Raw genomic sequence first — 22,291 nt, forward strand, 5'->3', positions numbered from 1 at the left:
AGAGAAATAATATGGACAATGCTAAGGAGAGAAGTGAGGAAAACCCAAAGGATCAAGGGGGAATGGCTCCGAGTGCCAGAGGGCAGGGATGGATGGGATATAGGGAATTGGGAATTCCTGGCTGGGCTGGAATTGCCAGAGCAGCTGTGGCTGCCCCTGGATCCCTGGCAGTGCCCAAGACCAGGCTGGACATTGGGGCATCCTGGGACAGTGGGAGGTGTCCCTGCCATGGAAGGGGTGGGATTGGATGATCCTTAAAATCCCTTCTACCCCTTCCAACCATTCCATGATTCCATGGTTCTAGGATTCCATGATTCCATGGTTCCATGATTCCAGGATTCCATGATTCCAAGATTCCAGAATTCCCTGGTTCCATGAGTCCATGGTTCCAAGATTCCATGATTCCATAGTTCCATGATTCCAGGATTTCATGATTTCAGGTCTCCATGGTTCCATAGTTCCATTATTCTAGGATTCCATGGTTCCATGATTCCATGATTCCAGGATTCCAGGATTCCACTGTTCCAGGACTCCATGGTTCCATGGTTCCAGGATTCCATAATTCCAGGATTCCATGGTTCCAGGACTTCATGATTCCATGGTCCCATGATTCCATGATTCCATGGTCCCAGGATTCCATAATTCCATGATTCCATGGTTCCAGAACTCCATGATTCCATGATTCCATTGTTCCAGGATTCCAGGATTTCATTATTTCATGGTTTCATGATTTCATGGCCCCATGATTCCCTGGTTCCATGGTTTCATGATTCCAGGGTTCCAGGATTCCATGATCAGCCCACTCACTCCTACAGAGAACATCTGGGATTACTGGGAAGGCTCCATCTTCACCCAGGGCATTCCTGGGGTGGCTGGAGGTCCTGGACAAGGAGTGAAATCCAGGGAATGTCCGAATGGAGACAATCCTGGGGGATTTTTCTTGCCGTCCAAGGGGGATGGCTGAAATCAGAGCAGAGCTTATAGAGCTGTAAAAAAGGACAATATTGGGCTATTAAAATACAAATTACTGTTAAATCCCAAGGGGAAAGGGATGAAGGCAGGGACACCAGAACTGGTTCTAATCAGCAGGATCTAATTAAATCTCTTATTTGAGGTTTCAATGGGCATTAGCAATTATTGGAATTCAGTCTGGTGTTCAGCAGCTTTCATCAGGTGTCCTTGGGAGATATCTGGGGATAAAAAGTTACTGGATGTGCTCAGCCCAGAAAGAGAAATTGTGTTAAATAATTCTGATTATTTAGATTAGCTCAGGCAAATGGAGCTTTTGTATCATTCCAGCTCGATTAGATCAGTGTGGGAAAGGGAGAGATTGGATTTCTGGTTAAAGGGATGTTCAGGGATGAATTCCTGGGATGAAAAGTTTTGGGATTGCTCAAATGATGGCTCCATGGTGGGAGGGTGACAAAGGAACAGCTCCGTGAGGCTGCTTTGGACTGGGAGTCTCTCAGAATCTCCTCTTCCTTATTTGCTGGCATTAATTTTATAATTAATTAAATTTCATCTTTCCAGAGAGTCACACTTGTGTTCTGAACAAAACTCCTGTCACGGTTTAGCACTGGAATCTGGGAATTCTTAAAGTTCTGTCACATTTTTCTCCTGGAGTTTGCAGTGAGGGAGAGAAAGGGACCAGCAGAAGCTGAGCCCAGAGCACGGGAACAAAAACAGGGCCAGGGCATCCCAAAAACAGCAGCCAAAATCAGGGAATGCTTTTCCTGGGTTCTCTTTGAGTCTCCATTTCTTCATGTGCAAAGAGGGGGGAAAAAATTTTGCTTTTCTGCCCTCCAAGTTTACTCATTTATGAGCGACTTCCACCCTGCAGCCAGCGCTCCTTTGAGCTCCAGGAAATTGTGTCCTGTTTTCCAACCCGAGCCAGGATGGAATTCTCATGAACACTGAGGCCATGGGCTGTGTAAACAGCATGAAATGATCAGGATATGGTGTTTTTAAACTCTGGAAGAAAGGGCAGGTAAGTCAGGAGGGCAAGGATGTCAGGAGATGAAGCAAGGGGAAATCAGAAGGGCAAAGCACAGCTGGAATTTAATGTGGATCCTGCCAGAAAGGACTTTAAAAATATTCCTGTAAATATTTCAGCAACAAAGGAAGAGATGAGGAGAATCTCCAGCCCTTGTTGGATGTGGCAAAGGAGAGGAAAAGGCTCAGGTGCATCAAGGTTCTTTACTTCCCAAGGCAAGGAGGACACGGAGGGGCTGGAGCATGATCAGGGAAGGGAATGGAGCTGGGAAGGGGCTGGAGAATCCCTGAGGGAGCTGGGAAGGGGCTGGAGAATCCCTGAGGAGCTGGGAAGGGGCTCAGCCTGGAGCAGAGGCTCAGGGGCCCTTGTGGCTCTGCACAGCTCCTGCCAGGAGGGCACAGCCGGGGGGGTCGGGCTCTGCTCCAGGGAACAGGGACAGGAGCAGAGGGAACGGCCTCAGGCTGGGCCAGGGGAGAAGTTTAATTTGGATATTATGGAAAATTCCTTCATGGAATGGACTGTCCAGCCCTGGCACAGCTGCCCAGGGCAGGGAGGGAGCCCCCATCCCTGGGGGAATTTACAATCCCTGTGGATGATGTCCGGACCCAGGACATTGCTCTGGCTGCCCTGGGGGACTCCAGACCCTGGCAGGGGCTCAGAGACCTTGGCACGGAGTCACAGACACCTGTGCCTTTGATTTTAGCCTATGGAAACAATTCCCAACTTTGTGTGAGGAGTTACAAGCCACAGGGGTTTGGATAGAATGACAGTGAATTTGTCACAGGGTGAAAAAGTAGAATTTTGGGGATTTAGAATGGGGGTTCAGGAGGCAAGATGGAGGAATCTGGGCATGTCCTGTCCCTCTTCTCCTTCATCTTGTCCTCCATCTTCTGCTGTGATGGTGACAATTTTGGATTGGTTTAGAGTAGAGACAGACTGTCTAACACAGGTGATAGGTGTTGGAAAATTATTGTAAATAAAGTACACGTAGGTTTTTAGTATAAAAAGTTAACAGCACCCCAAGGGCAGGGCCTGTGCCACAACCCGACCTGCTGGACAGACCTCAGTGGGTCAAAGAAGGAATGTCTTAGATAAGAAAAAATAAACAACCTTGAAAAGCAGAACTGACGAATCCCGACTTCTTTGGTTGCAGACCTAGGAAATAAAAAGACTTTTTAATACCTCAGGGGTCATCTCAACCACAGAAACCCGAGAGATGTGGTACTTGGGGACATGGGGCAGTGGCACCTCGACAGTGCTGGGGAATGGTTGGATTTGATGATCCGGAGGACTTTTCCCACCCAAACAATTCCCTGGCTCTGTGCTGAGTGAGCCCTGCTGCTTCTGCTCCCTTCCAGGGCCCTCAGTGAGGAGGGAGGTGCGGTGACCTCCCCTGCTGTGCCACAGTTCCCATCCCTCAGGAGGAGCAGCTGAAATCCATCAGTCTGCCCCCTGTTTCCCGAGGGATTGTCCCTGTCACCTCCAGCAGCAGCTTTTCCAGCAGCTCTGGGTGTTACACGTGTAAACAGAGACTCCTTGAACCTCCTCTGGCTTTTGCAAAATTAACATTAATTTGTTTTCCACGCCCGCCGCGGAGCTTGATCCAGCTTTCCCCAAATCCCTGGACAGCCCCTGCTTTGTTTTCCTGAGGAACAAAACTCCAGCTGGGAGGGCTGCAGCCATCAGCTGCTCCTCCACAAAATCCTTGGAGCTCCCAGCGCTATTGATTGCAGGCAGAGCCTTGAAACAACAATTAACCTTTCTAACAACGCCGCTCGCTCCGACACGCGGCTCGGCTGCTCTGCAAAGTTTGCTTTTAAAAAATGAAGGAATCGATGGGATTTTGCATCTGTTGACCCATCTCAAATGCCGAGGTTGGGAGGGAGGGGAGGAACTCTGAGGAGATGCAAATCTCGTTCTGGGCTTTGTGGGCGCTCAGCCCTCAGCCTTGGTCACTGCCTTTTTAACATTTATCTCCCTTAATTCTCTAACGAGTGCAGCAGCTGAAATCGGTGTCGTTAACGCCTTGGGAAACATCCTGGGATTGTTGAGAGGGCTCTGAGCTCAGGGAATGTGTATTTCCAGATTTTGGCAGCATTTCTGATTTGAGTGGGGCTCAGCACTTGGCCTTTATTCACAGGGATGGGCTCAGCTCAGTGCTGAGCTCTACGAGCTCCTCAGCAAATTCCAAGTCCTGCTAGGAGCCATTTCTTCCTTGGATCTTCCCTTAAAGCAAATTTTTATTCCTTGACCACTCATTAATAATGTGCCAGGGATTTCTTGCATCTTTAGTGGCTTTCAGAGAGAAAATAAAACCCTTTTCACCCCAAGACTTCTCCATGTCAGAGCAAAACACAAAGAAAGGGCCCAACCCAGCCTGTCCATGACTATTTCATCTATTTGGGGCTTTTTCCTTCCATACCAGCATGGAATTTCTGCCCCCAGGAATCCCTTTTGCTGCCAAAGAGCAGGTGCAATTATCTGCTGATTGACACGGGGTAATAAATCAGTTTAATTTGCAGCCACCTGGGCAGAATAGCACAACCAAAATTCCTTTGTTAGTCAAGGGCAGAAGCACAAACCCAGGAAGATTTTGATACCAAGTCTGAAGCCTTCAAATCAGTGTTCAGTGCTAATTTGCTTGATTGAAAGTACAGCTGGAAATTCTCAATAAAATCCAGATTTCTCAGAGTCTCAGGACTGTTGGACTGTGCTGGCTCCTGGTTAACATGGGCAAGGCAAGGGGAAAAGGAAAATCAAGAACCCTAAAATCCTCTTTTTATTGGAAGGAGCAAAATCCTTGTGAGTGGTGATGGAATCATCCCTTCATGCATCCACATGCTTTGAGCTGATACTAAATAATGAATAATCAGCATCAAGTTGAATTCCCATCAAATTGGGAATTTCCAATCATTGGGAATTTGTCTGGAGGCTGATTTTGGGTGCTTTGCCTTGACCTGCATTCCCTGAATGTGATGGCATCACATGCGAAGGGATGTGAAGGGATGTGAAGGGATGTCCTCAGACTCAGTGGGGTGCAGGTCAAGGCAAAGCAGCTTCCAAGAGGATTCCGTGCTGGGAAGAGCCTCCAGCCAAGGCTCCCCCCCTGATTTCCAGATCTTTCCCGGGGAGATTTGCTCCCACCATCCCACGTCCTTTGGATCTTCCCAAGTTCCACCTTTTGCCCCCTGCACAGGAGCCACAGGGACATCCCTGTCCCTTGTCACCCCTGCCTGGTGGCCTGGGCAGCCTCGGGAGGGGGGATCACAGAATTCCTGACTGGTTTGGGCTGGAAGGGATCCTAAATCTCATCCAGTGCCACCCCAGCCATGGCAGGGACACCTCCCACTGTCCCAGGGTGCCCCAATGTCCAGCCTGGCCTTGGGCACTGCCAGGGATCCAGGGGCAGCCACAGCTGCTCTGGCAATTCCAGCCCAGCCAGGAATTCCCAATTCCCACAATCCCATCCATCCCTGATCCTCCAGTCTTGAAGATCAGAATTCCCAGAATCACTGGACAGGGAGAGACCTCCAAGACCATTGAGTCCAACCCAGCCCCAACCCCTCAACTCAGCCCTGGCACCCAGTGCCACCTCCAGGCTTTGTTAAACACACCCAGGGATGGGGACTCCACCACCTGCCCGGGCAGAACATTCCAGAACTTTATCACTATTTCTGTAAAATACTTTCTCCTAATATCCAACCTGAATTTCCCTTGATGCGGAGATGGTGATTTCAAATCCCATTTCCCCCCCAAATAAGCAGAACTTTGGTTTTAATAACAAAGAAATAAAATATTTCCTGCAAGGCTCATTCCAAATCCCAGAAAAACCAGTGGGATGTCCAACCAGCAGCAGCAGCATTGGCCAGAGCCCCTCAGCTCCCGTCCAGTTGTTTTCTCAAAGTGTGAGGACACAGCAGAGAGAATTCAGCTTGCACAGCATTCTGTGCTTCCTAAATAAACCACTCCCTGCCATAAAATTCAAGGAAATAAAAAATTAATTTTTCAATTGTTTTTAAACTTAATTTTGAGGAAATGTCCTTAAAATATTAAGAAATTCAGGGTGGGGGTAAAAATTCTTTGTGCATTAATATCACACTGAAGTGGTTTCTAATTAGCTCACGGTGATGAAGGGAAAACCTTAAAGAAAAGTGAATTTTAAATGAATTAAGGTGCTAAGAATGATCAGCGTTTCCTTGTCCTACAGATTAATTTGCTGACTATTTTATTTTCCTTTTCCTTGAGGGCTTTTTAATTATGCAGAGAAATCTCATCAAACCCAGCTGAAGAAGGGCAGGACAATTAGGAGCAAACAAACACTTCAGCAGAAAGCCCCACCTGGATTATTATTGCAACAATCACTCAGCGAGCTCCAGGAACCTTTGCTGCATTTCCAGCCAAATCCTGATCAGATTTTCCCAATAATCCCAACAATTCAGCAAATCCCAGGCTGAGCTCCCTGGGGAAGGCCACAGGCTTTGAGTTTTTCGTGGCCTTGCAGAAGGAGCTGCAGGAAAGATGGAGAGAGAGAATTTCCAAGGGATGGAGGGACAGGACACAGGGAATGGCTCCAAACTGACAAAGTGAGTTTAGATTGGGAATTGGGAATTAGGAACTCCTGGCTGGGAGGGTGGGCAGGGACTGGGCTGGAATTGCCAGAGCAGCTGTGGCTGCCCCTGGATCCCTGGCAGTGCCCAAGGCCAGGCTGGACACTGGGGCCCCTGGGACAGTGGGAGGTGCCCTGCCATGGCAGGGGTGGCACTGGGTGGGATTTAAAATCCTTTCCAACCCAACCCATTCCGTGATTCCATTATTATCCCTGGTGAGGCATCTCCTGCCTTTTCCATGCTCCACTTTGAGCTTCTCCCCATCCCTTCCCTTCTGCCTGCTCCTTTTCCAAACACAGACTGGGATCTAAGATGAGTTTTTTATGGGAAATCCATGGCTCAAACAACATTTAACCCTCCTGCTCCGTGGGTGACAGTACAGCCAAGACATTTTTCCACCAAACCAGGTTTTTGAGGCAGTCTCCTTCCACACCCAGAATAATTGAGATATTTTCATTCTTAAGCAGCTCAGCAAAGCATTGACAGGAGAATTTATCCGAAGGATACCTTGCTATCCAACTTGATTGTTCTTCCAATAGATTTATCAAAGCAAACTCAAGGAATCTGAATTATTTTAGAGGGAAGTGGCAGAAATGTCTCAGGGAATGTCTACCCTGAAAACCAATTAAATGGGCTTAGACAGAATCACTTTCATGTGGGCTGGAAATTAATTGCAAGGCAGAATGCAAAAGGTAATGATGAATATTAATGAGCTGAGTTGGTGGCAATATCTGAGGGGGACATTTTCATCTTCTGTGGACAGGGGAATGTGACACAGAGACTTTAAACCCCAGGTGACTGCAATTCAAAAAAATCAGATTTATACACACACAGAGGCTTGTAAGGAAACGTGTTCAGCAAGGTGTGAACTCTTGGAGTGACTGGGAGTTCATTCCTTCACCTTCCCTTTCAGAGGATGTGCCTGATTTTCCATCCCATAAATTATTAGTAGACACATAAATACCTGTTCTTCATGATAGAGGCTGCTGTCAATTATCTTCCTTTTTATTTCAGAAGATCTGAAAGAAAGACCCAAGATTTAAACTGTTTCTGTTTCACCCAAGTGGGTTCTTTTCCCTCTAAACTCCTCATTATCACATTCAGTTTCCATTAAACAAATTCCAAGGCACTTCAAAATGATGGTGGTAGAAGGAGAAGTTCCATTTTTACTGTTTTGATAAAAAAACTCAGAGGTTATTGCACACCTGAGTGGAGAAATCACCATCTCTCCAAGATAAAAATTGCAAGGAACTGGGAATTTTCTCCTGGGAGGTCTGGACACACCTGGAGGTGCAGGGATTGAGACAGGTAATGACAGCCTCAGGTAAGAATTTATTTTTCTATAAAGCCAAGGCAATAAACTCAATAAACTCCCAGATCTGCCCTGTCATTTTAGGCTCAGTTTAGGAGGGGGATTGGCACAGGAATGTTGGGCTCAGCAGCTCATTCCCTGTATTTTCCATCTCTTATCTCTGGGATGGGCTCTCTCTGTGCCTTTGACAAATGCCTGACCCCAGTCCCAGCTTTGCTGAGAGGGAAAACCTTCCCAGAGTTCTCCAGATGTTCCTCAGGGCTGGCAGCTCCATCCACCCTGAACTGATCCTATAAAAATGAGCAAACAGGGATCTCCACTCACTTCAGAGCAGGAGCTCAGGGGAATGAAGATGGAAAACCAAAATTAACATCCCTGCTGTAAGAAGGGCCGAGCAGGAATATGGATGGTCCATTAGGGAATTGGCTGATGGATGACCCCTTCCAAGGCCTGAGCACCCTTTCCAGGAAGACATTGCCCCTGATGGCCAACCTGAGCCTCCCCTGGCACAGCTTGAGAGATGAAACAACAGCCTGACCTCGGGGCAGGAAATGCAAAGGGAAATTTTGGAAAATCTTAATTTCCTTTTCCTATTCCTACAACACATCCATGTTACACCTGCAGCTGGACAGAAGATTCTGCTGCAATAATTTTGAGTGGAAATACACCTCAAACTGGAAGTTCCCATCTCTTATCTCTGGGATGGGCTCTATCAGTGCCCTGCCTGACCCCAATCCCAGCTTTGCTGAGAGGGAAAACCTCCCCAGAGTTCTCCAGATGTTCCTCAGGGCTGGCAGCTCCATCCACCCTGAACTGATCCTATAAAAATGAGCAAACAGGAATCTCCACTCACTTCGGATCAGGAGCTGAGGCAAATGAAGATGGAAAACAAATCAAGGAAAGCAAAATTAACATCCCTGCTGTAAGGAAGGCCAGGCATGAATATGGATGATCCATTATGGAATTGACTGATGGATGACCCGTAACTCATCCCAAGTAATGGCTCACACTGAGTAATGGAGTTTCCCTTTCCAGATGAAACATTTGTCACTTAAATGCCTTCCACGTCCACCAAGAAAACCTCTGGGCAATTCAACTTAAGCACTGTTTGCTTTAGGATTTTCTGAAAAAAAAAATCCTCTTCCAGGTTTAAATGTGGTGCCCCATTAATCAAAATCAAAATCAACCCTGCACTCAATTTCTGTGGAAACCCAGAGCACTGGGAATATTTCTGTGTCTGCTCTGGGGTGCCCTGACCCCCAGGGGAGCACTGACTCTGACCCTCATTCATGGAGAAAGTTTCCCAGACTTCAAGATCGACTGGAATCCACAAAAGTGTGCAATAGATTATAGAGAGCAGTGTAGGTGTGTCACTGGGTGAGAAATTGAGGGTTTGGGATTTTTAGTGTGTTGTGGATGGAAGCAAGATGGAGGGCACAGGGTGTCATCCTGGGTTTCTTCTTCATGCTTCTTCTTCCTCCTTCTTCATGGGTTTGGGTGGCATTTTGTAATTGGGCAGAAAAGTCCCCATTGCAGCTCTGTGGGATCAGTTATTGGGTTAAAAGGGAAATAATCCAGGTGTCAGCTCTTAATTTGATAGTTTAGTCTTAAAAGCCCTTGTACCAAGAGATTGTTGGCCATTTTGTGCCTTCTGATGAAAAGCTGCTGAACTCACAGCAGTGAGACTGTTTTACTGATAAGAAATAATAAACACCTGAGTCCAAACACGAATTACTGTCTCAGTGCCTTCAATGCAGACCCAGAGAAACCAACAAATTTCCTTGGATCACCTTTGGTTTGCTGTCATGGCTCTGTCAATGCTCAGCAGGAATTCTCCCAGACTGGGAGTAAGAATCCCATTCCCTTAACCAGGAGAAAGGTTGGAAATCAAGCAGGATCCCTTCACAGGGGTGGAGATGGAGAATGGGCTCAGCCACGGGAGCTGGGATGTTGGAAGAGGATTTTTTTAACAATTTGACATTGCTCTGGTGAGTTGGATGCTCTGAGACCTTGTGGATCCAGAAAGGAGGAAGGAATAATGGGATTTGGCCTCCTGCTCTGGGATCCCACATTAGAAGGATGTGGAGCTGATGGAGCAAGTCCAGAGGAGAACAGGAAGGTTTACTCTGGATTTCCTCTGCTCTGGAGCCAGGCTGGGAGAGCTGGGAATGTTCCCCTGGAGAGGAGAAGGCTCCAGGGAGAGCTCAGAGCCCCTGGCAGGGCCTGAAGGGCTCCAGGAGAGCTGGAGAGGGACTGGGGGCAAGGGATGGAGGGACAGGAGCCAGGGAATGGCTCCCAGTGCCAGAGGGCAGGGATGGATGGGAGATTGGGAATTGGGAATTCCTGGCTGGGTTGGAATTGCCAGAGCAGCTGTGGCTGCCCCTGGATCCCTGGCAGTGCCCAAGGCCAGGCTGGACACTGGGACACCCTGGGACAGTGGGAGGTGTCCCTGCCCACCCAGAGGTGGCAGTGGATGGGATTTAAGGTCCCTTTAACCCAAACCATTCCATGATTCCACGACTCTCAGGTTTTATGTTGCTGAAAAGGCTCCCAAGGTATTAAAGAGTCATTTTTCCCAGGCCCATGACCAAAGAAGAAGTTGAGATTCCTCAGCTCTGGTTCTTAAGGTTGTTTATTTTCTCTTATCCATTACATTCTCTCTCTGACCTGCTGAGATCTGTCCAGCAGGTCGGGTTGTGGCACAGGCCCTGCCCTTGGGTGGTGTTGGCTTTTTGTACTAAAAACTACGTGTGCTTTATTTACAATAAATTTCCAACACCTATCACCTGTGTTAGACAGTCTGTCTCTACTCTAAACCAATCCAAAAGTGCCACCATCACAGCAGAAGATGGAGGACAAGAAGGAGAAGGACAGGACACGCCCAGATTCCTCCATCTTGCCTTGTGAACCCCCATTCTAAAACCCCAAAATTCTCCTTTTTCACCCTGTGACAAATTCACTGTCATTCTACTCAAACCCTTGTGGCTTGTAACTGCTCACACAAAGTTGGGAATTGTTCCCATGGGCTAAAATCAAAGGCACAGGTGTCTGTGACTCCGTGCCAAGGTCTCTGAGCCCCTGCCAGGGTCTGGAGTCCCCCAGGGCAGCCAGAGCAATGTCCTGGGTTCTGACACACGACTATCCCTGGTGAGGTGTCTCTTGCCTTTTCCATGCTCCTCTTTGAGCTTCTCCCAAATCCTTCCCCTCTAAACTCTTACAACGACCCTGGAAGATATAAAATACCCTCAATATTGTCAGTCGCTTTCATTAAGTGAAACAAACTTGGAGAAGGAAATTTTCCTTCTTAATTCACCAAAAGATTTCAGGAAGTGTCATCTGAGGTCAGTTTTCCTGCTTAGGATTCCAAAGAAAACCAAGCACAGAAGGCTTTGGGCTGCATTGGATTGCATTTGCTGTTTGATGGTCTGGTAACACTTTAATAGTCTTCAATGAGCATTTAATTTAGATTTAATAGGGCAGCTTCTCTGTTGTAATTAAATATCAATTGATTGTTCCAAGAGCACTTGCTTGATTTAATATCGAAGAGATAAACCTGCTTTGCTGTATAATTAACTCCAAACACAACAATAAAAGTTCAATTAAATTTCTGGAACACAGAACTTGTAAAAAAAGTTGCTCGAGCTGCTGGACACGAGGGAATGAAAGAAAAATGATGTTAAAATTGTGCTCTAGCAGTGATCCTAAGAGCTAATTAATTACTTTGCTTAACTATTGATGATTTTGACCTTTGATGTAGAGATTCCTTTGAGGTGGAAATCAAACCATGGAAGTGCTGTTCCCACCGGGAATGACATCAGGAGAGAGTTTTCTTCAAACAGGTATAGGAAAAATGTCATTTTAATGGATTTTTTTTCTCCTGCATAAATAGTTGGTGTTTATTGTATCTGCACTTAAATATTCATCCTTTGAAATAGTTCACCTTATTTTTCAAACGGATAATTAATTCCCATTGTGGGTTTTTCCTGTTTGACTTTCCCCTTGTTCCTGCAGATTTTTTTAATGGAGACAATGACTTAAAAATGGAGAAAGCAAAGAAAAAAAACAGGCTTGGAAATGGTTTTAGTGCTGACCAGGAAAAGCCGTCCTGAGCAGGGCCTAAATCCCACATTTTCACAAGGGCAGCACAAGAGGGAATGGCCTGAAGCTGAAGGAGGGCAGGGATGGATGGGAGATTGGGAATTGGGAATTCCTGGCCGGGCTGGAATTGCCAGAGCAGCTGTGGCTGCCCCTGGATCCCTGGCAGTGTCCAAGGCCAGGCTGGGCACTGGGGCTTGGAGCAGCCGGGGACAGTGGAGCCCATCCAGGGGTGGAATGGGATTTAAGGTCCTTTCCAACCCAAACCAGTCTGGGATTCTGGGATTCTATAAAATCCTCAGGAGCAAAGAGTTTTTGGACCTCCTGGTACAAAGCTGGCAAAAGCAACCCTGTGTCTTTATTCCTTGTAATATCTGTGCTCATCCAGCTGATCCCTAAAATCCAGGTCCTTCCTCCTGCACATCCTTAGGGCAGGCAGTGACTCCCTGGGGCTTCACAGGTTTCCCACCACCCTGAAGCCCTAAATTGGATGAAAACCTCTAAACTCTACCCTATCACTGAATAAATAAAAGAAATCTCTTCATTAAAGGCAAAAATCCCAGAATCCCAGGATCCCTGAGGCTGGGAAAGAGCTCCAAGATCAGAGTCCCAGCTGTGCCCAATGCCCACCCTGTGCCCAGCCCAGAGCTCTGAGTGCCACCTCCAGGGGACACCTGCAGGGATGGGCACTGCAACCCTCCCTGGGCAGCCACTTCCATTTTTTCCTTGAAACAATTCCTCCTGCAAATATCCTGTAATCCCTCAGCACAGACAAAGGCAGAGCTCAGATATACCCCTCTCTTCTGGATGGAAAAATCCAACAATTCATTCCCAAAATTCGGGAATGGCAGCCACTAAATAACACAGGACAGCTTCTGGGGAGACAATTCCTGCTTGCAGAGAGGAACTTTTGTCCTAAATCACATCCCAGGAGCAACAATGGAAAAACTGGACTGAAACCCAACCTGGCATTACTGAAATATTTAGATTCGATTGGCTATTTCATCAAAATCAGCCAAAAAATCTTATCAGAATCTTATCAAAATGAGCCCCAAGCTGGAACTCCCAGGTACAACTTTCCAATATTTCAATCTTACTTGGGCACATCTCAAAAATAACAAAGCTAAAATGCTTTGCAGCTGGGCCCCAAGCACTGATCCAGCACTCTGGAGAGTTCCGGAAAATCTCCCGTTCACTTTCCCAGGCCTTGGAGCAGCCCCTGGGCTGATTTCTTAAGCTACAAAGGAAAAATAATTGAGGTTTCCACAAAATTGGCTGAGGGTTATTTTAGCACTCTCAAGGTTTCAGCTTGGAAGGGCTCAGCGTGTTTTTATCCCAATCCTTAAAATTGTTCCCATAAAACTTCTTTGTTAAGACGTTCCTTGGAGAAGTTCCCATCCTGGAGGGATTTGCTCAGGACATCTCAGGAGTGACTTTTATTTGCCACCACCTCCTTTCCAAGTGCTGATTGCTCCTATCAGCCCTTCCAAAATAGGCAGGGATTTTGTTCCTCCTTCCCTTCCTCCTGCCAAAATTCTTCCCACTTTTTCAGAGCTGCTTTTCTTCCTCCTCCACCTTTTATTACACCAAGGAAGGAATTCAATCCCAAACATTTCCAGCGTTACACCAGGAACAATATAGGGGGAAATTTCAGTATCCAGAGTTTGAAAATTCGGGATTTCAATGGAATTTACTCAATGCTCCTTTTCCTTGGATGCTTCATCCCTCTCATTGTGTGACTCCAGCTCAGCTCTGGGGAATTTTCAAGGCTTTTAGGTTGGATTTCAGGGAAAAGTTCTTCCCCCAGAGGGTGGTGGGCACTGATCCCCCGGGAATTCCCAAGTTTTCCACATCTCCAGGAGCATTTGGACAGGGTGGGATTGGTCTCCTCCAAGCTAAACCAGCCTGGAATTCTCTGATTCATTTAAGAAGGAAACACCAGGAGAACTCTGGCTGGGTAAATTCCTGGGAAATCCTCTCCCCCACCAACATTTCAGAGTTCATGAGGAGATGGAGATTTCTCTTTACTTTTTTTTTTTTGTTTGTTGTTGTTTTTAAGAAAACCAACATTCAATCAAAAAATCCAAATGGATTTTCTACTCAGATAAAGATTTTGGAGCTCCCATCAGGAGCATCTTCCTGAATTTCCAGGAGTTTTGGTGCCTAAACACCCAACCACTCATTTTTAAAAATCTCTCATTTTGCACGGAAGAGTGGGAATTCCTGATGTCCAAATTAATTTGTTAATTATGAAACAACCACCCTCAACATCTTTTCCAATCCTGGGAGACCAGTCGGGGTTATCCAGCTATTTCCATCTCCAGGTCAGCTGCTGGAAAATCCTAGGAAATGTTCTATAAAAGGGATTAAATTATCAGAAGCTGTTGAAAACCCCTAGGAAATATCAACCTAATAGTAATATTTTAATATTAAAATGTCTATGAAAACATAAAAAATGACAATACTGGACCAGACCAAAGGTTCCTCCAGGGTAAATTCCCATCCCTGAGCATTCCCAGGCTTCCAACTTGGAGACTGAGCAGGCAGTGAGACAAAATCTGCTGGATGCACCACAAATCCTGTGCAAAGGGCAGCAGCTTCCCTTTGGAGATGAGAGTTATAATTTCCCACAAAACGATCCTCAAACCTTTCAAGGAGGGCCAATAAACACAAAATTCCCACTGGGAATCCTGGAGATGGATTTTGCTTCCAGAAGGATTCCGTTCATTAGGCTGGCTGCTAATTAAAGGAAATTTTTTTTCCGCCCTGCTGGATTTACAAACATCTCCTCCTCCTGCTGCTCTCCCAAATGTTTTTTCCGGAGTCTTTAACAATTCCTCACAGCTCTGAGGTTCCAGGGGAATGAAGGTGGGGTTGCAGGGATGGGAATGCTGCCCTGGGGCTGCTCCAGGTGCCCCCGGCCGGGAGCTGAGCATGGATCTGCTGCTCTCCCTCGTCAGAGCCCTGCAACTGCACTCACCTCCGGGATTCCTGGAATTTCCCTCCCATTCCCTCCAGAAATGGGCTGGAAAACGACATTAAATGGATGTTGGGAGATCTGCGGGCATTAACCCTTTGAGCGCTGCCCCTGCATGGGGCCATGGCCGGATTTTGTGGGAAGGAAATCTGCTTTTCCTGCCTTGGTGAATTGTGGTTTTTTTTCCCCAGGGATTCACTGCAGGAGGAGTCACAGCTTTGTGAAACTGAGGGGAAAATGAAATGGCCAGTTTCCACCCTTTTGGGATGACACAACTGCTCCTCTTCCCCACAGAATGCAGAATGGGTTGGGTTGGAAGAGGCTCAAATCCCATTCCATGGCAGGGACACCTCCCACTGTCCCAGGGTGTCCCAATGTCCAGCCTGGCCTTGGGCACTGCCAGGGATCCAGGGGCAGCCACAGCTGCTCTGGCAATTCCAGCCCAGCCAGCAATTCCCAATTCCCAATCTCCCACCCATCCCTGCCCTCTGGCACTGGGAGCCATTCTCTGGCTCCTGCCCCTCCATGCCTTGTCCCCAGTCCCTCTCCATGGAATCATTCCCCTTCCCAGCTCCGCAAATCTCCATCTCCCAACTCCTCTTCCCATTCCAGCTGAAATGAATCCCAAAGTCCTCTCAAACTTTCCACCATTCTGCCAATCCAAAACACCACCTCATTCCCACTTTTCTCAAAGGATTCTGGTAACATTTTCCACAATAATAAAAGATCAACGCAAGGACCTGGAGCAGAGGAAACTCCCAACCATTCCCAATCCATCAGCACAGCTCAGGGATCACCAAATCACCCTCAAGCCTCCCAGTGTGAGTCCAGTGAGGACTTTCCAGGCTGAGAAAACATCCAAATTCCATTGGAATTCCTTTGGATCAGGACTTTGAGGACATCCAATAAGCCCGGAAAGGCTCATCCCATTCCAATCCAGGAACACCTCCCACTGTCCCAGGTGCTCCAAGCTCCAGTGTCCAGCCTGGCCTTGGGCACTGCCAGGGATCCAGGGGCAGCCACAGCTGCTCTGGCAATTCCAGCCCAGCCAGGAATTCCCAATTCCCAATCTCCCACCCATCCCTGCCCTCTGGCACTGGGAGCCATTCCCTGTGTCCTGTCCCTCTATCCCTCGTCCCCAGTCCCCCTCCAGCTCTCCTGGAGCCCTTCAGGCCCTGGAAGAGGCTTCACAAGGAGGCAAAACCATTTTATATCTAAACCACAAATACTTAAAACCTCTAAATAAACACATCTGGATGGGGAGGGAGGGAGGAGGAGAAGGAAGAGGAGAAAGCAAAACCCTGGACCAGGATCCATCCCAACAACACATCCCTGTCCTTCCAAGCCCTCTGCCAGCCTGGCACTAATTTAGGAAAAACCTGGCCCTTGGCAGCAATGCCCAAGTGCCTGAATGACCCTAAAATCCCGGGAATTTCTTGCAGCTTCTAAGGGAGGTTTCAATTCTCGCTGATTTTTTAATGCCGCGGTGCAAAGCAGGGCCTGTCAGCGACGTGATGTAATTATCATCCAGCCTCAGTAAAGGATTTTAAATTAAAGCCAACTCTCTCTGTAAATACTTTGTGTCTCCATTATTGTTCTCTCCTCCTAATGGCTTTTGGCACGGGCCTTGTCAGGGGTTTATTGTACAACCCCCCCGGCCGCGCCAGAGCCTGCTATGAATAAATCACACCCTCCACTGAGCACCCGACGATGGCAAAATGCAACAGCAGATGAAAAAAGCAATAAAGAACCATAACAGCTGCCTGTTCTCCTCGGCAGGTTTACATCAGCCCCTGATTTAATTTCCTCTTTGTAACGGCAGCGGGAAAGAAAATCGGGAATGTTCACACAGGGCTGCTTTTCCCGAAGAAAAGTGAGGAGCTGCGTGGCTCACAGGGGTTTCCTCCTCAGAGCTGCTCAGCGTCTTCTTGGGGCAGCAAGAGGAGGATTTTCTGAGCAGAAATTCACTCGGAGGTGTTGGGCCACAGCTGGAGAATTATGGACTTGGATGCTGGAATCACATAAAGGGAACTGCAATGGGAGGGAATGAATATCAGGGAAAGGTTCTTCCCAAAAAGGCGCTGGCACTGCCCAGGGAATGGGCAAGGCCTGAGGCTGCCAGAGCTCCAGGGGGGTTTGGGCAGCGCAGCCAGGGATGCCCAGGGTGGGGTTGTTGGGGGTCTGGGCAGGGATGGGGCTGGGATGATCCCTGGGGTTCCTCCAGCTCAGGATATTCTGTAATTCCATGAAAATGGGCTGCACGGGAATTCCTGCTCTGGACTGAGCTACTCCTGGAGCTGGGAACCAGGAGATCCAACCAGGTCTTCAAACCCTGCACCAGAGGATGTCACCTGCTCTGAGACACCAAGGACAAGAGGGGAAATGTTCAGGGCAGGACCCAGCCCCTGTTTGCTCCCCCTGCCTCTCCCAGCCCCACACCTCCCTGGAATGCCAGAACTCCCCATCCCTGGAGGGATTTCAAAGCCTTCTGGATGCAGCACTTGGGGACATGGTCAGAGTGGCCTGGGCAGTGCTTGGCACCTGAATGACCTCAGAGGGCTTTTACAGCCTCAAGGAATTTGTGATTCCATCAAACCACCCAAAAGGTTTGAATCCATTAAAGCCTTTTCCCTCTTTCTGTTGCTGTTCCCAGCAGGGAGGGAAGCACTGGAGCCATCCCTGAAGGATCAGCTGGGAGATCCCTCCGCACCCACCCTGTGGTGACCCAGGACTTTCCTAGGCCCTTCCTGCACCTGGGGGTCTTCTCCTTGACCCCTTCCTTCTTTCCCCTTCCTGCTTTTCCCTCCCTGCTTTTCCTTTCCTCCTTTTCCCTCCCTGCTTTTCCTTTCCTGCTTTTCCCCTCCCTGCTTTTCCCTTCCTGCTTTTCCCTTCCTGCTTTTCCCCTTCCTGCTTTTTCTTTCCTGCTTTTCCTTTCCTCCTCTTCTGTTCCTGCTTTTCCCTCCCTGCTTTTCCGTTCCTGCTTTTCCTTTCCTCCTTTCCCCTTCATGCTTTTCCTTTCCTGCTTTTCCCTTCCTGCTTTCCCTCTGTCCCTCAGCATCTCCCAGCCTGTTTCCCATCCAGCTGAGACACTTCTTGCTCCCTGTGCAATTCCTTCTTCTCCAAGCCAGTGAAGAGCCCTGGATTCAGCTGCTGTGGTCCCTCCCCATCCTTCCTGCAGCTCCTCAGCACGGGGATGGATTTTTCCTGTGCTTTTTAAGAGAGCTGAACTTCCCTGAACTCCTTATTTCATCTGGGCTCATTTCCCAAAGGATCTTCCCTCCCAGTTCTGCCTTTATTGGATTTGGCCTTATTGAAGGTCATGGCTGTGTTATTCCCTTGGTTTTTTAAGGGTTGTTCTTGGTTTTGTTTTTTGTTTTTTGGGTTTTTTAATTTTCTGCACTTTTTATTCCTCCATAACCTTCCTCCAGCTTGTGGCCTCTGTATTCCACAGCCAGGCTTGGAATTTACCTTCTGCCTTTGTCCTGGAGCTCAGGATCCAAGCCGGGAACCTCCTCTTTCCTCCCCAAAATCCAATATTTGAATTTTACCTCTGACACCTCTTCCTGGGTGGCTCGAGAGCCTTTTCACTCCATTCCCTGGACTGGGAATTTCCATCGGATTCCCAGTTCCATGCAAAGCACCAGCTGGGATCTGGGATTTATGGAGCAGCTCTCTGTTTCCAGTAAGAAAACAAAGGCCAAGGTACTGACACAGCCACAGAGCCTGGCAAAAGGCAGCTCCAGGAATCCTCTCCCTCCTCCACATCCCTGGGAGATCTTGGTTTGGAGCCTGGACAGAAATGGGAAATTCCCAGAGTTTTCCTGCCCCAGCAAGGGATAATGATTGTGCAGGTCTCTGCAAGCCTGAGAATCCCAAAGCACGGATTTGTTGCCACACTGCAGATTTGGGATATTGGGACTGTGGGATATAAACCCACTGCAGGGATGGATGGGATATTGGGAATTGGGAATTCCTGGCTGGGAGGGTGGGGAGGGGCTGGGATGGAATTGCCAGAGCAGCTGTGGCTGCCCCTGGATCCCTGGAATGTCCAAGGCCAGGCTGGACATTGGGGCTTGGAGCAGCCTGGGATAATGGGAGATTGGGATGGGATGGGCTCCATGGGATCCATGGGATGGGATGGGATGGGATGGGATGGGATGGGATGGGATGGGATGGGATGGGATCCATGGGATAAGATGGGATGGGATCCATGGGATGGGATGGGATCCATGGGATGAGATGGGATGAGATCAATGGGATGAGATGGGATGGGATGGGATGGGATGGGATGGGATGGGATGGGATGGGATGGGATGGGATGGGATGGGATTTAAGGTCCCTTCCAACCCAAACCATCCCACAATTCTATGAACTGAAGCTCAGGGAAGCCCTGGGGACACTTTATTTAGGGTTGTGCCCCATTAATGCCACCGAGGTGCTCAAAGAGTCACTCCAGGAATTCCTGGAGACACCAGGATTTTCCATCAAACCTGAGGGAAAATTCCCCCAGGAGCAATGTTTCCAAAGGGAAGGGAGCACACAGTGTCTGGAGGGAGGGGAAAGGCAGATCCTGCTGTGGTTTAAAATCGGAGGAATATTTTTAGGGGTAATTTCTAGTCTAAAAATTGTGTTCTCCAAACCCTGCAGCTGCAAATTGGATAATTGCACATTTCTTGGAGACAACTTTAAAATTCCACATTTCTGACCCAATTCCACAGCTCCATCTGGTTTTAAAAGAACCCCAAATAAAATAATGGCAACTTTCCCCAGCCTTTGGTGCATTTTCTACTCTGGTGGCAGAGCAGGAAGGCAAATCAGGGAACTGCTGCTCCTGGAAGATTTTTGTGTCTCCTGTAACTTATAATGTTACTTATAATAACTCCTGTAATTTATAAATTCTTTAGGGCAGCAACCAAACCCCAAACACACAAAAGCGATTTTGTGAGCAGGATGTGAGGGAGGAAAAAAATAATCCCCCAGATGCAGTGGCTGCTGTGTGTTCCCAAAGCTGGGAGTGCTGCAGGAGGTCAGAAATATTGGAGAGACATCTGGGTTCCTTCTAAATCTCAATTATAATGTTAAATATCCTGTAAGATACTGGGATCTGAATGGAATAATTATTTGTAGGATGAGATATTGTGGATAAAGTGGAATAAAGCAGAAATCTCCATTTGATTGAAAGACTTTGCACATGACTTGGGGTCCTGTAATTAGTGATGAAAAAATTCCTGTTTGGACAGTTCTTGGAGTCAATTTACAGCAGCAGAACAGAGAATATTCCATAAAATGGGATATGGGTATTGTCATTGATGGGAATTAATTTATGGCTGGAGTCCCTCTGCTCTGGAGCCAGGCTGGGAGAGCTGGGAATGTTCCCCTGGAGTGGAGAAGGCTCCAGGGAGAGCTCAGAGCCCCTGGCAGGGCCTGAAGGGGCTCCAGGAGAGCTGGAGAGGGACTGGGACAAGGGATGGAGGGACAGGACACCGGGAATGGCTCCCAGTGCCAGAGGGCAGGGATGGATGGGAGATTGGGAATTGGGAATTCCTGGCTGGGCTGGAATTGCCAGAGCAGCTGTGGCTGCCCCTGGATCCCTGGCAGTGCCCAAGGCCAGGCTGGACATTGGGGCACCCTGGGACAGTGGGAGGTGTCCCTGCCATGGAATGGGATGGGATTTTTGATCCTTTCCACCCCAAACCATTCTGGGATTCTGTGACTCCCTGAACCTTTCCCACCCCTGTTTCTGGCAGCTGTAACAAACTTTCAATTTCTTTTTTCCTTTTTTTTTTAAGATTAAATATATTCAAATTGAAATTAATTGAAATTTCATGAGCACCTCAGGAAAGCAGAATTCTGTTGGATTATTGGAAAACAAAACTCCCCTCCAGGGATGGGCACTCCATCAGGCTGGACAACATCTCCATGAAGGAATTTTCCCAATACCCACCCTGAGCTGCCGTGAGGCCGTTCCCTCTGCTCCTGTCCCTGTTCCCTGGAGCAGAGCCCGACCCCCCCGGCTGTGCCCTCCTGGCAGGAGCTGTGCAGAGCCACAAGGGCCCCTGAGCCTCCTTTGCTCCAGGCTGAGCCCCTTCCCAGCTCCTCAGGGATTCTCCAGCCCCTTCCCAGCTCCCTCAGGGATTCTCCAGCCCCTTCCCAGCTCCTCAGGGATTCTCCAGCCCCTTCCCAGCTCCCTCAGGGATTCTCCAGCCCCTTCCCGGCTCCTCGGGATTCTCCAGCCCCTTCCCGGCTCCCTAGGTTTCCAGCTCCTTCCAGCTCCTCAGGTTCCCCTTCATTCTGTTCTTTATCCACGTCCTTGTCTGGACGTGTCCTAGCTCCTGGGGACAGCAGAGGGAAGTGACAGCCCCAGGAGTAGCAGCCAAGCCTGGGGATTGTGGATGCCCAACCCAAAGCTGGGGCTGGGTCCTTTGTGCCATCAACTCAGCCCAAATCACCCCCAAACCTCCCAAGCTGATGGGGCTCTCCCAGGAGCTGATTTTGGGATCACTTCCCATCCTTCCTCATTCCTGAGCTGCAAGGAGCAAATCCCACCTATGGAGAACTTCCACCATGGTGTTCCCAGGGAAGTTTGGATGCTCCCACTTGGAAGATCCCAAGCCCACGTAATTAGGAGTGGTCCAAATTAACAAAAAGCTCACGCACTTCCCTTAATTCCAGCTTCCACGAGCAATAAAGGCATCCCATAATTTGCACTATTGGGAACACACAGGATTCGGAGGCATGTTTGGATATGAATCTGACATGATAGCTTCAGGAAGTTAATTAGGTAATTGCCAAACATCCTAATTGATTTTTAATTACTGAGTGAGGCTCGCAGCAGAGCCCAGCCTGGCAGAGTCCTCTGTCATTACAGAACAAAAGGAACTTCAGCAGCACTTCAGCATTCCCAGGCTCCCACGTGTCCGTGGTTTCTGCACCTTCTCCTACAAATCCACCAGGATTTGCCTATCCCTTCATTCCTTCTTATTTTTGGGATCCTCAGTCAAAAGTGGAGAAGCTGAACAACATCCAGGAGAGGGAGATTCCCTCAAACTCAGGCTCTTGGAAGTGGAGGTTGGACTTGAATGATCTTTAAGGGCCCTTCCAACCCCAACCATTCCATAAACACAAATCCAGGACCTAACCCAGCCAATTCCACAGCTCTGACAATGGGATTCATTTACAATTTCCATTTTGATTTAGGCTGCCCCAGCTGTTCTGAGATCCCACATATCCATCCTCTGGAAGCCACCTCCATTCCCTGAGCACGAGAGGAGCTCTGGAGGAGTCCTGGAATCTCCTGGGCTGGCGGA

This window comes from Camarhynchus parvulus, chromosome 5 (genome assembly GCF_901933205.1).
Source record: "Camarhynchus parvulus chromosome 5, STF_HiC, whole genome shotgun sequence".
Lineage (NCBI taxonomy): Eukaryota > Metazoa > Chordata > Aves > Passeriformes > Thraupidae > Camarhynchus > Camarhynchus parvulus.